Consider the following 18,515-nt stretch of genomic DNA (forward strand, 5'->3'; position numbering starts at 1 on the left):
ACTGACGGTTCATCTTGTTGCTCAGATTAGGTAATTTTATTTCAAAAATCTTTTTCAAAATTTTTCTTTTATTTTTCGTTTTTCTAAACTTTATTTTCGAAAAAAATTAATAAAAATCCAAAAAATTAGAAAATCATAAAAATCAAAAATATTTTGTGTTTCTTGTTTGAGTCTTGAGTCAATTTTTAAGTTTGGTGTCAATTGCATGCTTTAAAAATTTTTCTTGTATTTTTCGAAAATTTCATGCATTCATACTGTTCTTCATGATCTTCAAGATGTTCTTGACAAGTCTTCTTGTTTGATCTTGATGTTTTCTTGTTTTGTGTTGTTTGTTGTTTTTCATATGCATTTTTCGTTTGTTAGAGTCCACGCATTAAAGATTTCTAAGTTTGGTGTCTTGCATGTTTTCTTTGCATCAAAAATTTTTGAAAAATATGTTCTTGATGTTCATCATGATCTTCAAAGTGTTCTTGGTGTTCATCTTGACATTCATAGTGTTCTTGCATGCATCATGAGTTTTGATTCATAATTTTCATGTTGTGAGTCATTTTTGTTGTTTTTCTCTCTCCATTAAAAATTCAAAAAAAATCAAAAAATATCTTTTCCTTATTTCCCTCCAAATTTTCGAAATTTTGGGTTGACATGGTCAAAAATTTTTAAAAATTAGTTGTTTCTTACAAGTCAAGTCAAATTTTCAATTTTAAAAATCTTATCTTTTCAAAATCTTTTTCAAAAATCATATCTTTTCCATTTTTTCCTTTTTTTTTCGAAAATTTCAAAAATCTTTTTCAAAATATTTTCAAAATCTTTTTCTTACCTTTATATCAAATTTTCAAAAATTAGCTAACAATTAATGTGATTGATTCAAAAATTTGAAGTTTGTTACTTGCTTGTTAAGAAAGGTTCAATCTTTAAGTTCTAGAATCTTATCTTTTAGTTTTTTGTTAGTAATTATTTTTAATTTAAAAATTAAATCTTTTTCAAACATATCTTTTTATCACATCTTCTTATCTTATATTTTTATCATATCTTTTTTAAAATTTTATCTTTTTCAAAAATTTGATTTTAAAATATCTTATCTAACTTCTTATCATCTTATCTTTTCAAATTTGATTTTAATATCTTTTTCAACTAACTATTTGACTTTTTGTTTGTTTCTTATCTTTTTTAAAACCACCTAACTACTTTTCCCTCTCTAATTTTCGAAAATACCTCCCTCTTTTTCAAAAATTCTTTTTAATTAATTAATTGTTTCAAATTTTAATTTTAATTTTATTTCTTCCTTTAATTTTCGAAATTACTAACACATATTTTTAAAAATTATTTTCGAAATTTTCCCTCTCTTTTCTTATTCTATTTATTTATTTATTTACTAATACTTCTCTTCACCTCCCCTATCCTTACTCTTTATACAGACTATTCATTCTTCTTCACTCTTTCCCCCTTTCTTCTTCTACTAACATAAAGGAATCTCTATACTGTGACATAGAGGATTCCTCTTCTTTTCTTGTTTTCTTCTCTTTCATATGAGCAGGAACAAGAAAAAAGGCACTCTTGTTGAAATTGATCCCGAACCTGAAAGGACTCTAAAGAGGAAACTAAGAGAAACTAAATTACAACAATCTAAAGGTAACCTTTCAGAAATATTAGAACAAGAGAAGGAGATGGCAGCCAAACCCAACAACAATAATGCAAGGAGAGTGCTTGGTGACTTCACAAAACCAACGTCCAAATTTGATGGAAGAAGCATCTCCATTCCTGCCATTGGAGCTAACAATTTTGAGCTTAAGCCTCAACTAGTTGCTTTAATGCAACAAAACTGCAAGTTTTATGGACTTCCATCTGAAGATCCTTACCAGTTTTTAACTGAGTTCTTGCAGATTTGTGAGACTGTAAAGACGAATGGAGTAGATCCTGAAGTCTACAGGCTCATGCTTTTCCCTTTTGCTGTAAGAGACAGAGCTAGAATATGGTTGGATTCACAACCTAAGGATAGCATGGACTCCTGGGATAAGCTGGTCACGGCCTTCTTGGATAAATTCTTTCCTCCTCAAAAGCTGAGCAAGCTTAGAGTGGATGTTCAGACCTTCAAACAAAAAGATGGTGAATCCCTCTATGAAGCTTGGGAAAGATACAAGCAGTTGACCAAAAGGTGTCCATCTGACATGTTTTCAGAATGAACCATATTAGATATATTCTATTATGGTCTATCTGAATTTTCGAAAATGTCATTGGACCATTCTGCAAGTGGATCTATTCACCTGAAGAAAACGCCAGAAGAGGCTCAAGAACTCATTGACATGGTTACAAATAACCAATTTATGTACACTTTTGAGAGGAATTCCGTGAATAATGGGATACCTCAGAAGAAAGGAGTTCTTGAAATTGATGCTCTGAATGCCATATTGGCTCAGAACAAAGTGTTGACTTAGCAAGTCAACATGATTTCTCAAAGTCTGAATGGATGGCAAAATGCATCCAACAGTACTAAAGAGGCAGCTTCTGAAGAAGCTTATGATCTTGAGAACCCTGCAATGGCAGAGGTTAATTACATGGGTGAACCTTATGGAAACACCTATAATTCATCATGGAGAAATCATCCAAATTTCTCATGGAAGGATCAACAGAAGCCTCAATAAGGATTTAACAATGGTGGACGCAATAGGCTGAGCAATAGCAAGCCTTTTCCATCATCTTCTCAGCAACAAACAGAAAATTCTGAACAAAACACTTCTAATTTAGCCAATCTAGTCTCTGATCTATCAAATGCCACTTTCAGTTTCATGAGTGAAACAAGATCCTCCATCAGAAATCTGGAGGCACAAGTAGGCCAGCTGAGTAAGAAAGTCATTGAAACTCCTCCCAGTATTCTCCCAAGCAATACAGAAGAGAATCCAAAAGGAAAATGCAAGGCCATTGATGTGATCAATATGGCCGAATTCACAAGGGAGGAGAAGGACGAAAATCCTAGTGAGGAAGACCTCTTGGGACGTCCCTCAAGCAAGAAGGAGTTTCCTATTAAGGATCCAAAGGAATCTGAGGCTCATATAGAGACCATAGAGATTCCATTAAATCTCCTTCTGCCATTCATGAGCTCTAAAAAATATTCTTCCTCTGAAGAGGATGAAGATGTGACTGGAGAGCATGTTGCTCAATATTTAAGAGCTATCATGAAGCTGAATGCCAAGTTGTTTGGTAATGAGACTGGGGAAAGTGAACCTCCCTTGCTCATTGGTGAACTAGACACCTGGAATCAGAAAATTTTACCTCAAAAGAGACAAGATCCTGGCGAATTCTTAATACCTTGTACCATAGGCACCATGACCTTTGAAAAAGCTCTATGTGATCTGGGGTCAGGGATAAATCTTATGCCACTCTCTGTAATGGAGAAGCTGGGGATCATTGAGGTACAACCTGCCATGTTCTCATTACAATTGGCAGACAAGTCATTGAGACAAGCTTATGGAATAGTAGAGGACGTGTTAGTAAAGGTTGAAGGCCTTTACATCCCTGCTGATTTCATAATCTTAGACACTAGGAAGGAAGAGGATGAATGCATCATCCTTGGAAGACCTTTCCTAGCCACAGCAGGAGCTGTGATAGATGTTAACAGAGGTGAATTAGTCCTTTAATTGAATGGGGACTACCTTGTGTTTAAGGCACATGCCCATCCCTCTGTGACAAAAGAGAGTAAGCATGAAGAGCTTCTCTCAGTTAGAGTCAAGAAGAGCCCCCACAGTCAAACTCTAAGTTTGGTGTTGGGAGGCCACAACCAAACTCTAAGTTTGGTGTTAAGACCCCATATCCAAACTCTAAGTTTGGTGTTGGGACTATACAACATTGACCTGATCACCTTGTGGCTCCATGAGAGCCACTGTCAAGCTATTGACATTAAAGAAGCGCTTGTTGGGAGGCAACTGATGAGCGGATAATTTATACGCTTTTTGGCATTGTTTTTAGGTAGTTTTTAGTAAGTTCAAGCTACTTTTAGGGATGTTTTCATTAGTTTTTATGTTAAATTCACATTTCTGGACTTTACTATGAGTTTGTGTATTTTTCTGTGATTTCAGGTAATTTCTGGCTGAAATTAAGGGACTTGAGCAAAACTTTGAAAAAGGCTGACAAAAGGACTGCTGATGCTGTTGGAATCTGACCTCCCTGCACTCGAAATGGATTTTCTAGAGCTACAGAACTCCAATTGGCGTGCTCTCAACGGCGTTGGAAAGTAGACATCCAGAGCTTTCCAGCAATATATAATAGTCCATAATTTATTCGGAAATTGACGACGTAACTTGGCGTTGAACGCCAAGTACATGCTGCTGTCTGGAGTTAAACGCCAGAAAAACGTCATGATCCGGAGTTGAACGCCCAAAACACGTCATAACTTGGAGTTCAACTCCAATAAAAGCCTCAGCTCGTGGATAGATCAAGCTCAGCCCAAACATAAACCAAGTGGGCCCCGGAAGTGGATTTATGCATCAATTACTTACTCATGTAAACCCTAGGAGCTAGTTTATTATAAATAGAACTTTTTACTATCATAATCTCATCCTGGATTGTATTTTGAATCCTGTGATCACGTTTTGGGGGCTGGCCATTCGGCCATGCCTGAACCTTTCACTTATGTATTTTCAACAGTGGAGTTTCTGCACACCATAGATTAAGGGTGTGGAGCTCTGCTGTACCTCAAGTTTCAATACAATTACTATTACTTTTTATTCAATTCTCTTTTATTCTTATTCCAAGATATACGTTGTACTTCAACTTGATGAATGTGATGATCCGTGACACTCATCATCATTCTCACTTATGAAGGCGCGTGATTGACAACCACTTCCGTTCTACCTTAGGCCGGGTGCATATCTCTTAGATTCCCCAACAGAATCTTCGTGGTATAAGCTAGATAGATGGTGGTATTCATGGGGATCTGGAAAGTCTAACCTTGTTTGTGGTATTCCGAGTAGGATCCTGGGAATCCGGAAAGTCTAACCTTGTCTGTGGTATTCCGAGTAGGATTCCGGTATTGAATGACTGTGACGAGCTTCAAACTCCTGAAGGCTGGGCGTTAGTGACAGACGCAAAAGAATCAATGGATTCTATTCCAACCTGATTGAGAACCGACAGATGATTAGCCGTTCTGTGATAGAGCATTTGGAACGTTTTCACTGAGAGGATGGGATGTAGCTATCAACCAAGGGTGATGCCTCCAGACGATTAGCCGTGCAGTGACAGCGCATAGGACCATTTTCCCGAGAGGATTAAAAGTACCATTGATGATAGTGATGCCCTACATACAGCTTGCCATGGAAAGGAGTAAGAAGGATTGGAAGAGCGAATAGTGAAGTAGAGTTTCAAGAGGAGCACATCATCTCCATACGCCTATCTGAAATTCCCACTATTGATTTACATAAGTATTTCTATCCCTTATTTTATTTTCTTTTTATTATTAATTTTCGAAAACCAAAACTATTTAATCTGCCTAACTGAGATTTACAAGGTGACCATAGCTTGCTTCATACCAACAATCTCTGTGGGATCGACCCTTACTCGCGTAAGGTTTATTACTTGGACGACCCAGTACACTTGCTGGTTAGTTGAACGGAGTTGTGAATTCAAATAGAGCCAATTATTAAATTTCATACAAGTACAAAGAGCATGGATCACAATTTCGTCCACCAAGTTTTTGGCGCCGTTGCCGGGGATTGTTCGAGTATGGACAACTGACGGTTCATCTTGTTGCTCAGATTAGGTAATTTTCTTTTCAAAAATCTTTTTCAAAATTTTTCTTTTCTTTTTCATTTTTTCCAAAAATATTCTCGAAAAAATCAATAAAAATCCAAAAAAAATTAGAAAATCATAAAAATCAAAAATATTTTGTGTTTCTTGTTTGAGTCTTGAGTAAATTTTTAAGTTTGGTGTCAATTACATGCTTTAAAAATTTTTTCTTGCATTTTTCGAAAATTTCATGCATTCATAGTGTTCTTCATGATCTTCAAGTTGTTCTTGATAAGACCTCTTGTTTGATCTTGATGTTTTCTTGTTTTGTGTTGTTTGTTGTTTTTCATATGCATTTTTCGTTTATTAGAGTCCATGCATTAAAGATTTCTAAGTTTGGTGTCTTGCATGTTTTCTTTGCATCAAAAATTTTTCAAAATTATGTTCTTGATGTTCATCATGATCTTCAAAGTGTTCTTGGTGTTCATCTTGACATTCATAGCATTCTTGCATGCATTCATTGTTTTGATCTAAAAATTTCATGCATTGAGTATTTTTGTTGTTTTTCTCTCTCATAATTAAAAATTCAAAAATCAAAAAAATATTTTTTCCTTATTTCCCTCCAAATTTTTGAAATTTTGGGTTGACTTGGTCAAAAATTTTTAAAAATTAGTTGTTTCTTACAAGTCAAGTCAAAATTTCAATTTTAAAAATCTTATCTTTTTAAAATCTTTTTCAAAAATCATATCTTTTTCATTTTTTTTATAATTTTCGAAAATTTCAAAATCTTTTTCAAAATATTTTTCAAAATCTTTTTCTTATCTTTATATCAAATTTTCGAAAATATGCTAACAATTAATGTGATTGGTTCAAAAATTTGAAGTTTGTTACTTTCTTGTTAAGAAAGGTTCAATGTTTAAGTTCTAGAATCTTATCTTGTAGTTTCTTGTTAGTCAAGTCATTTTAAAAATTAAATCTTTTTCAAAATATCTTTTTATTAAAATTTTTATCTTATCTTTTTATCTTGTCCTTATCAAAATTTTATCTTTTTCAAAATTTGATTTCAAAATATCTTATCTAACTTATTATCTTCTTATCTTTTTCAATTTTGATTTCAAATCTTTTTCAATCAACTAACTAACTTTTTGTTTGTTTCTTATCTTTTTCAAAACCACCTAACTACTTTTCCCTCTTCAATTTTCGAAAATACCTCTCTCTTTTTCAAAAATTCTTTTTAATTAATTAATTGTTTTAAAATTTTAATTATATTTTATCTTTAATTTTCGAAAATTACTAACCCCTTTTTCAAAACTATTTTCGAAATTTCCCTTCTCTTTTCTTCTTCTATTTAATTATTTAATTACTAACACTTCTCTTCACCTCTCTCCATCTAATTATCCGAATCTCCTTCTTCATTCTTCTACCCATTTCTTCTTCTACTAACATAAAGGAATCTCTATACTGTGACATAGAGGATTCCTCTTTCTTTTCTTGTTTTCTTCTCTTTCATATGAGCAGGAACAGGGAAAAAGGCACTCTTGTTGAAATTGATCCAGAACCTAAAAGGACTCTGAAGAGAAAATTAAGAGAAGCTAAATTAAATTATTCTAAAGGTAACCTTTCAGAAATTTTCGAATAAGAGAAGGAGATGGCAGCCGAAAATAATAATAATGCAACGAGAATGCTTGGTGACTTCACAAAGCCAACGTCCAAATTTGATGGAAGAAGCATCTCCATTCCTGCCATTGGAGCCAACAACTTTGAGCTGAAACCTCAGCTAGTTGCCTTAATGCAACAAAACTGCAAGTTTTATGGACTTTCATCTGAAGATCCTTATCAGTTTCTAACTGAATTCTTGCAGATCTGTGAGACTGTAAAGACGAATGGAGTTGATCCTGAAGTCTACAGACTCATGCTTTTCCCTTTTGCTGTAAGAGACAAAGCTAGAATATGGTTGGATTCACAACCTAAGGATAGCCTGGACTCCTGGGATAAGCTGGTCACTGCCTTCTTGGATAAATTCTTTCCTCCTCAAAAGCTGAGCAAGCTGAGAGTGGATGTTCAAACCTTCAAACAAAAAGATGGTGAATCCCTTTATGAAGCTTGGGAAAGATACAAGCAGCTGACCAAAAGATGTCCATCTGACATGTTTTCAGAATGGACCATATTAGATATATTCTATTATGGTCTATTTGAATTTTCGAAAATGTCATTGGACCATTCTGCAGGTGGATCTATTCACCTGAAGAAAACGCCTGAAGAGGCTCAAGAACTCATAGACATGGTTGCAAACAACCAATTCATGTACACTTCTGAGAAGAATTCCATGAATAATAGGATACCTCAGAAGAAAGGAGTTCTTGAAATTAATACTCTGAATACCATATTGGCTCAGAACAAAATGTTGACTCAACAGGTCAACATGATCTCTCAAAATCTGAATGGATGGCAACATGCATCCAATAGTACTAGAGAGGCAGCTTCTGAAGAAGCTTATGATCCTGAGAACCCTGCCATGGCAGAGGTTAATTACATGGGTGAACCTTATGGAAACACCTATAACTCATCATGGAGAAATCATCCAAATTTCTCATGGAAGGATCAACAAAAACCTCAACAAGGTTTTAACAATGGTGGACGCAATAGGCTGAGCAATAGTAAGCCATATTAAAGAAATAAATGATGGAGGCATATCATGTTTCAAACATGCATCTCCTTATTAGAGACATGAAAGAGGAAGTACGAAAGAACTTTGCCACCTTCTAATGGTCATGGCTGCCGCTTGATTCTCCCTTCTTCTTCTTTCTCTTCCCTGTCTTGGAGTGGTCTCGGATCTCTTCACTAGGACATCTTCTAGCCCAAACAGAATCTATGAGTCCTTTGAGCCCAAAATTTTCCAATGTGTTAAAGGTTGACTCAGTGTATTGACGAGATTTTGCTTGTTGCTTGGCTAAGAATTCAGGGCATTGTTCAAATGGCTTGATCTCAGGATTGAGTGTTGGTAAATTGTGGGTCAAGTACTCCAACCTTCCTCACATAACTCCTCCTAGCCGTGGCCCCTCCTTGCATTTGTCGTAATCTTTTTCTTCTGCAAGAATCAAGATAGCTAGCCTTAGATCATTAATATGGTTGTTGGCAATTACTTAAAAAATGTGTTTTGTTTATTATTATGAAAAAAATATTTTTGTGGTCAATTATGTCCCTTAATTAAAGATGTTAAAGGTTGGTGAACACCAAACTTATCTTTTATTTAGGGGATGGCTTAGCAATTGCAAACCAATCTCACAATTGATGCATTTTTTTAAAAAAAAATTGATGTATGATCCCTTGTCTGTACGGTTTTGAGTTCATGATTGGAAAATAATCCTCTGAACATTGTTGCACATGCAGACACCAAACTTAGTGTTTGGTCATATGCTTCATTAAAAGAATTATGCATATGTTCTAAGAATGACTCCCTTTTCTTTTTGAAAAGCCAAAAATTAAGTGTGCCTTAAAGGACACCAAACTTAAAAGTTTGACATGTGCTTTAAAACAATGTATGCAGTCATTAGGCATGAAAGTTCAAAATCATATTCAGAGGAATCATAGCTTATTAAATGAAAGAGAAGACAGAAATCTTAAACCATGGGTTGCCTCCCATGAAGCGCTCTTTTATTGTCATTAGCTTGACATTGACCTCCCTTTAAGGTGGTTGATGTTGGTGATGTCTCAATTTGTCACCTCTCACTGTCAGCTTTCTCTGTGTGCTTTGATGCTCAATTTCCATATGCTCAAGAGAAAGAATTTGGTTGACAGTGTAATAATCTTCTGCTCCATGCTGTTGATATACTAGTTGCACCTTATCACCCATAGAAAATCCTTCAGTTGGGATTTTCTTGTTCTTCCACCCTTTGTGAGCCTTTTTCTTATTCTGCATCTTTTTTTTGCTTGTTGATCTTCCTTTCTTGACAGTTACTTGAGTTGTGATGCCTTCCTTCTTGCTGATCACCCCTGCTTCCTTGTGAATCCCATTTTCTTCTTGTATCTGCTTGTTTATCTGTTCCACTTCCTTTTCAGTTGATTGCTTTGGAAGGAGATCATCACTCATTTTGCTTGTTTCTTCATCCTCTTGTGATTCTGGGAAGACTTTCAGGATGATGCTCTCCTCATGCATCCTGAGGGTTAACTCTCCTTGCTCTATGTCCACAATGGCTCTAGCAGTGGCCAAAAATGGTCGACCAAGTATTATGGAGTTACTTCCATTTTCTGAAGAATCTAGGACCACAAAATCTGCAGGGTAAATGAACTTGTCAACCTTAACTAAAAGGTTTTCAATTAGTCCTTTAGGATATACCACTGATTGGTCCACTAACTCCAAGGACATCTGTGTTGATTTCACCTCCTCTATACCAAGCTTTTTCACTAGAGAATATGGGATTAGATTTATGCTTGCTCCTAAATCGCACATCCCCTTGTTAATGAATAAGTTTCCAATAGTGCATGGTAAGAAGAAACCTCCAGGGTCCTCAAGCTTGGGAGGGAGTCCCTTTTTAATGAGTGCACTGCATTCCTCACTGAGCATCACAGTCTCCTTCTCATTCCAATCTCTTTTCTTGTTGATGAGCTCTTTTAGGAACTTGGCATACAAAGGCATTTGCTCCAATGCTTCAGCTAAAGGTATGTTGATTTCCAACTTCTTGAACGTCTCAAGAAATTTGTGGAAGTGCTGATCCTTTGTTTCCTTGTGAAATCTCTGTGGATAAGGCAGTGGTGGTGTTGAGCTCTTTTCCATTTGATGTTATTTTGGAACTGATTCCTCCAAGATCTTCTTTCCTTTCTTCAAATTCTGTGGTTTGTTGTCTTCCTCTGTGAGTTTTTCTGGAGCATTCTTGCTTATCATGTCTTTGTTGATGGCTTCATCAGTCTTTGTTGGCTCAGTGTCATTCTCTATAAGCTTCTTTGTTGCTCCTTGGTTACCATCTGTTAACACTTTTCCACTTCTTAGTTGCACGACCTTGCATTCTTCCTTTGGGTTGGGAATGGTGTCACTAGGTAGTGAACTTGATGGTTTTTCAACAGAAATCTTCTTGGAGATTTGTCCAATCTGCCTCTCTAGGTTCTTCATAGAGGCTTCTTGATTCTTGGTTGTCAATTCTTGGTTCTTCATCAGTTTCTCCATGAGCAGCTCTAGATTGGTGATTCTCTATGAGTCTTGTGAGGTGGGTTGATTTTGGGGTGTTGATGGATGATGATAAGTGTTTTGGTTAGTTGGTTGGTTATTGGGTGGGTATTGGTTAGGATTTGGGTAGTTGTTTTGTGGTTTTCTGTATGTATTTTGGTTAGTGGTTGGCTGGGGGTTATGGTTTGTGTTTTTCCAATTGTTCTGGCCTGTGTTTCTTTGCCATGGTTGTTGGTTTTGATTATGGTTGTCTCCCCATCTGAGGTTGGGATGGTTCTTCCAAGATGGATTGTAAGTATCCCCATAAACTTCATTTGTTCCAGGATTTTGGTTGTGCATGTATTGGACTTGCTCTTGTTGTTGCTCTTCTTGAGTTTCTTCACTTTGCACCCAAGTAGTTGGAGGTTGGCTTGTGGTGCTCACTGCTGCCACTTGCAAGCCATCAATTCTCTTAGCCATTTGCTCAAATTGTTGTTGAATCTGCTGCTGCATCATCTTGTTCTGAGCTAGAATTGAATCAACTCCTTCCAACTCCATGACTCCTCTTCTCTGTGATGGTTGGCGTTGTCTTTGATGAGCAAAGAAATATTGGTTGTTGGCCACCATATCAATGAGGTTTCGAGCTTCCTCTGTGGTTTTCATGAGCTGTAAAGAGCCTCCTGCAGAATGATCAAGAGCTTCTTGAGCTTTAAGAGTGAGTCCCTCATAGAAGTTTTGCAACTTGTCCCACTCAGTGAACATCTCTGGTGGACACTTCCTCAATAGAGCTTTATATCTCTCCCATGCTTCATATAAGCTCTCGGCCTCTAATTGAGTGAATGTTTGAACCTCTGTCTTCAACCTTAGGACTCTTTGAGGTGGATAGAATTTGGCAAGGAACTTGCTCACCAAGTCATCCCAAGTGTTGATGCTTTCTTTTGGAAAGGTCTCTAGCCATTGAGTTGCTTTATCCCTGAGAGAGAATGGGAAGAGTAGCAACTTGTAGCTATCAGGGGGCACACCATTTGTTTTCACTGTGTCACAAATTCTCAAGAAAGTAGACAAATGTTGGTTTGGATCCTCCAAAGGCCCTCCTCCAAAAGAACAATTGTTTTGCACCAGAGTGATGAGTTGTGGTTTGAGTTCAAAGTTGTTTGCATTGACATTGGGAGGAAGAATGCTACTCCCACAATGCCTAGCATTTGCAAATGTGTATGAAGCCAAAACTCTTCTCTGTTGTTGATTATTGTTGGCTCCTTCTCCTGGTTGATTGGTATCTCCTTCCATGTCTTGGAATTCCTCCTCAGATTCTTCTTCTCCAACAATGTTCTTCCCTCTTTCAGCTCTTCTTATTCTCCGAAGAGTTCTTTGATCAATTTCTGAGATAATAGGGGAAGATCTTCCTATACCTGACATACAAACACACAACAATAAACACACAGACCCAGAAGATTAACAAAACTTCAATCTATTGCTAGAATGAGGTTTTAGTTAGTTTAAGCAAAAATTCAAACAGTTAGTGTGTTAGTAAGAATTAGAATAACAGAAAAGAAAAAGTGCTTAATCTAGACCTCCACTTCACTTAATCATTGTCAATCTATTTCAATCCCCGGCAACGGCGCCAAAAACTTGATGTGTGGAGAACGATCCAACACAAAACTCACCGGCATGTGTACCGGGTCGCATCAAGTAATAATAACTCACATGAGTGAGGTCGATCCCACAGGGATTGAAGGATTGAGCAATTTTAGTTTAGTGGTTGATTTAGTCAAGCGAATCAAGTTTTGATTGAGTGATTTGTGTTTAACAGGAAGTAAATGACAATAAATGTAAAGGGGGAAGGGAAAAGTGCAGTAAATTGAAGAACAGAATTGTAAATTTGCAGAATCTTAAAGAGCAAGAAAGTAAATGACTGAAACTTAAAGTGCAAGAAACTTAAATTGCAGTAACTTAAATGGCAAGAAAGATAAATGGCTTGAATATAAAAGGGAATTGAGGAATGGGATTGCAGGATCTAAACAAAGAAGAAGTAAATTGCAGCAATTGATTGAGCAGAATTTAAATCAGAAACAAATAGCATTCAAACAGAAAGAAAATAAAATGCAGTAAAGGTTCACAGAAGAACCCAAAGTGAGTTGTGATCTCAGGACCCAAGGGCTTAGGTAGCAGAGCCTAAAACCCAATTTCCTTCCCAGATCTGAATTAACTAAGCAATTGATAGAAAATTAAAGAAGAAGTAATAGAAGAACAGAATTGGAATAGAATTATGCAGAAAACAAAGTGCAAAGAGCTTGAATGGGAATTGGGATAGAATTTCCCCAATTTCACACACCCAAAACTCAAAAACAAGAGAGTAGAATTGCCCAAGGGAAATGAGGAAGGAGATCAGTCAATTCTCCCTTGATCCTCTTAGTTCTCGGACAAGTCTCTCAAGAAAGCTCAAAGAAAATGAAATTCAAAAGCCAAGGTAAAAGTCTAAGTGGTCAAAAGTAAAAGTAAAAGCTCAAGGTAGCTAAAAAAAGTCCTAATTACATCAAACTATCTCCTATTTATACACTTTCTATTCTTGGATAATGGGATTTGGATGGGCTTTTGAATTAGTGAAGAAATGAAGTCAAATGAATTTTTAATTTGAATTTTTGGCCCAAAAAGTCACTCCCAGGAGGCTGCCCTGCCCTTGTGGAGGGCAGGGCAGAAAATTGAAGCTTGGTGCGTGGATTTGGTGCGGCCATGTGCGAGTTGGTGCGGCCATGGTGTGCCAAAATTGTGTTGATGCGCGTGGGACGCTGCCCTGCCCGCGCCAAGGGCAGGGCAGGAAGAGTTTGATGTGCCAGGGACGAGTTGGTGCGCGCGGATCGTGCCAAGGAAGGAATTGGTGCGTGCGTTGGTGCTTCTTGGTGCGCCAAGTTCATGTGCCTTCCAAATGCTGCCCTGCCCGCGCCAAGGGCAGGGCAATGTCCCCAATCTTCATGGCCCGTGTTCGAAACTGGGCGGACGCATGCTTCTCATTTTTCTGCTTGGTTTCTTGGCACGGCCATCAACCTTAGAGCTTGGCTTCCTCATGGTTCTTTGTTCGAACCTTGTGGCATGCATAGGTGATGTTTTTTTGTTGAATTTCTTCCTTGTAGAGCCCGATTCTGCCCTCCACAAGGGCAGGGCAAGGTTCTCTTCTTCATGGTTTCAAGGCACATTTTGTGCTCTGCCCTTGGAGTGGGCAGGGCAGAGTTGCCTCCCTTGGCTTGGTCACCTAATGTTGCTCTCCTAGAGGGCATTCTGCCCTTGTGGAGGGCAATGTTGCTTCCCTCATGCAATGCGGCACGCTTCATCTTGATTCGGCCACGCTTTTCTTTCTTTTGCTACACTTTTTAGGCCACGCTTTTCATTTTCTTTTCTTTTCTTCACCTACAATAAACCAAAACAACCACTCAAAGTATCACTAAATTCAAGAGGCTTATAAATCAATTAAAATGCAATTAAAATTAGCTTAAACCTCATGATTTAACATTAATTTCATGGTGGTTGCTTGATTTAGAGAAGTTATGCATTTTCACTCCAAATCACTTACTTAGGATGCAAGAAAGTGCATAAATGCTAACAAAACAAGTGAAATTAGCTTGAAAAATGGGTATATGATGACTTGTCATCATCCATCATCTTCTCAGCAACAGACAGAGAATTCTGAACAAAATACTTCTAATTTAGCCAATATAGTCTCTGATCTGTCAAAGGCCACTTTCAGTTTCATGAATGAAACAAGATCCTCCATTAGAAATCTGGAGGCGCAAGTGGGCCAGCTGAGTAAGAAAGTCATTGAAACTCCTCCCAGTATTCTCCCAAGTAATACAGAAGAGAATCCAAAAGGAGAGTGCAAGGACATTGATGTGATCAATGTGGCCGAATGCACAAGGGAGGAAGAGGACGAAAATCCTAGTGAGGAAGACTGATGAGCGGATAATTTGTATGCTTTTTGGCATTGTTTTTAGTATGTTTTTGATATCTTTTAGTTAGTTTTTAGTATATTTTTATTAGTTTTTAGTTAAAATTCACTTTTCTGGACTTTACTATGAGTTTGTGTGTTTTTCTGTGATTTCAGGTATTTTCTGGCTGAAATTGAGGGATCTGAGCAAAAATCTGATCCAGAGACTCAAAAGGACTGCAGATGCTGTTGGATTCTGACCTCCCTGCACTCGAAGTGGATTTTCTGGAGCTACAGAAGCCCAATTGGCGCGCTCTCAACGTTGTTGGAAAGTAGACATCCTGGGCTTTCCAGCAATATATAATAGTCCATACTTTGCCCAAGATTTGATGGCCCAAACCGGCGTTCAAAGTCACCTCAAGAAATTCCAGCGTTAAACGCCGGAACTGGCATAAAATTTGGAGTTAAACGCCCAAACTGGCACTAAAGCTGGCGTTTAACTCCAAGAAGAGTCTCTACACGAAAATGCTTCATTGCTCAGCCCAAGCACACACCAAGTGGGCCCGGAAGTGGATTTTTATGTCATTTACTCATTTCTGTACACCTTAGGCTACTAGTTTTCTATAAGTAGGACCTTTTACTATTGTATAAAGAATCTTCGGATCTTTGGAACCTTTTCTAGAGATCTTTTGATCACTTTGGGAGGCTGGCCATTCGGCCATGCCTAGACCTTGTTCTTATGTATTTTCAACGGTGGAGTTTCTACACACCATAGATTAAGGTGTGGAGCTCTGCTGTACCTCGAGTATTAATGCAACTACTATTGTTCTTCTATTCAATTCCGCTTGTTCTTTGTCCAAGATATCACTTGTTCTTCAACTTGATGAAGGTGATGATTGACGCCCATCACCATTCTCACCCATGAACAAAGTGACTGACAACCACTCTTGTTCTACAAGCATCTGAGGCTTAGTGAATATCTCTTGGATTCCTGATAACACGATGCATGGTTGATCGCCTGACAACCGAGTGCTCGCCTGACAAACGAGCCAGCCATTCCGTGAGATCAGAGTCTTCGTGGTATAGGCAAGAACTGATGGCGGCATTCAAGAGAATCCGGAAGGTCTAACCTTGTCTGTGGTATTCTGAGTAGGATTCAATGATTGAATGACTGTGACGTGCTTCAAACTCCTAGCAGGCTAGGGCGTTAGTGACAGACGCAAAAGTATCAATGGATATTATTCCGGCCTGAACGAGAACCGACAGATGATTAGCCTATGCTGTGACAGAGCATCAGGGACGTATTTTCACTGAGAGGATGGGAGGTAGCTGCTGATAACAGTGAAACCCTACACGAGCTTGCCATGGAAAGGAGTAAGAAGGATTGGATGAAGGCAGTAGGAAAGCAGAGAGACGGAAGGGAAGGCATCTTCATGCACTTATCTGAAGTTCCTACCAATGAATTACATAAGTATCACTATCCTTATCTTTTATATTATTTTCGTTCATCACCATATCCATTTGAGTCTGCTTGACTAAGATTTACAAGATGACCATAGCTTGCTTCAATGCTAACAATCTCCGTGGGATCGACCCTTACTCACGTAAGGTATTACTTGGACGACCCAGTGCACTTGCTGGTTAGTTGTGCGAAGTTGTGTAATGCCATGGAATTGAACCACCAAGTTTTTGGAGTTCATGACCAGGGATTATGAGAGTTGTGAAAAGTATTGTTCACAATTTCGCGCACCAAAGACCTCCTGGGACGTCCTTCAAGCAAGAAGGAGTTTCCTATTAAGGATCCACAGGAATCTGAGGCTCATATAGAGACCATAGAGATTCCATTAAATCTCCTTCTGCCATTCATGAGCTCTGAAGACTATTCTTCCTCTGAAGAGGATGAAGATGTAACTGGAGAGCAAGTTACTCAATATTTAGGAGCTATCATGAAGCTGAATGCCAAGCTGTTTGGTAATGAGACTTGGGAAAATGAACCTCCCTTGCTCATTAGTGAACTAGATACTTGGATTCAGAAAACACTACCTCAAAAGAAACAAGATCCTGGCAAGTTCCTAATACCTTGTACCATAGGCACCATGACCTTTGAAAAAGCTCTGTGTGATCTGGGGTCAGGGATAAATCTTATGCCACTCTCTGTAATGGAGAAGCTGAGGATCATTGAGGTACAGCCTGCCTTGTTCTCATTACAATTGGCAGACAAGTCATTGAGATAAGCTTATAGAATAGTAAAGGACGTGTTAGTAGAGGTTGAAGGCCTTTACATCCCTGCTGATTTCATAATCTTAGACACTAGGAAGAAAGAGGATGAATGCATCATCCTTGGAAGACCTTTCCTAGCCACAGCAGGAGCTGTGATAGATGTCAACAGAGGTGAATTAGTCCTTCAACTGAATGAGGACTACCTTGTGTTTAAGGCACATGGCCATCCCTCTGTGACAAAAGAGAGTAAGCATGAAGAGCTTCTCTCAGTTCAGAGTCAAGAAGAGCCCCCACAGTCAAACTCTAAGTTTGGTGTTGGGAGGCCACAACCAAACTCTAAGTTTGGTGTTAAGATCCCATATCCAAACTCTAAGTTTGGTATGGGCAATTATACAACATTGACCTGATCACCTTGTGGCTCCATGAGAGCCACTGTCAAGCTATTGACATTAAAGAAGCGCTTGTTGGGAGGCAACCCAATTTTATTTATCTAATTTTTATTTTATTGTTATTTTGTGTTTTATTAGGTACATGATCATGAGGAGTCACGAAAAAAATCATAAAAATTAAAAACAGCAGAAGAAAAAATTCACACCCTGGAGGACGCACAGGCTAGCGTTCAACGCCAGTAAGATGCATCTGGCCGGCGTTCAACGCCAGAATAGAGCATCATTCTGGCACTGAACGCCAGAAACAAGCAACATTCTGGCGCTGAACGCCAGGAATGTACCCAGTGAAGAAAAGCTGGCGCTGAACGCCAGTAACAAGCATGAAACTGGCGTTCAACGCCAGAAACATGCTTTACATGGGTGTTGAACGCCCAGAATGTGCACCACACGGCGTTCAAACGCCAGAATGGTGTGTAAAGGCATTTTACATGCCTATTTGGTGCAGGGATGGAATTCCTTGACACCTCAGGATCTGTGGACCTCACAGGATCCCCCTACCTCGCCCTCTCTCTCTCCATTCATGGTCATCCCTTCTGTTTTTCATTCACCACTCACCTTTATCCACTCTTCCCCATAAACCCCACCCACCCTCAAAATTCAAAACTCTTTCCCACCCAAACCCACCCATATAGCCGATTACACACGTGCCTCCATCTCCTCCATATCTTCTTCTTCTTCTTCATCTCTTCTTTCTTTTCTTGCTCGAGGGCGAGCAATTTTCTAAGTTTGGTGTGGTAAAAGCATAGCTTTTTGCTTTTCCATAACCATTAATGGCACCTAAGACCAGAGACATCCAAAAAAAAAGGAAGACAAAAGCTTCCACCTCCGAGTCATGGAGATGGAAAGACTCATGTAAAGGGTTTATAGCTCAGTGGTAGAACATGTGGCTGCAAATCAAGAAATCCCTGAGATACCTCAGGGGATAAATTGTCCTCCACACAAATATTGGAAGCAACTAAGGGTAAGAACACCAAAATTACTAGGAATCATTCAACAGAAGCAAGGAAGAGACATAGAGGAGCTCAAAGAGCACCATTGGACCTTCAAGAAGGCGCCACCCTCACTCAGGTGGATT

General features: G+C 38.3%; 1 non-coding gene across 1 annotated transcript; it reads right to left on the reverse strand.

Annotated features, from left to right (window-relative positions):
* Positions 1 to 2,063: 2,063 nt before the first annotated feature.
* On the reverse strand, positions 2,064 to 2,167 carry LOC130937823 (small nucleolar RNA R71). The gene has a single exon (XR_009069019.1). It is a non-coding gene; the product is annotated as a small nucleolar RNA R71 (small nucleolar RNA).
* Positions 2,168 to 18,515: the final 16,348 nt, after the last annotated feature.

The sequence above is a fragment of the Arachis stenosperma genome, chromosome 6 (assembly GCF_014773155.1).
Source record: "Arachis stenosperma cultivar V10309 chromosome 6, arast.V10309.gnm1.PFL2, whole genome shotgun sequence".
Classification (NCBI taxonomy): domain Eukaryota; kingdom Viridiplantae; phylum Streptophyta; class Magnoliopsida; order Fabales; family Fabaceae; genus Arachis; species Arachis stenosperma.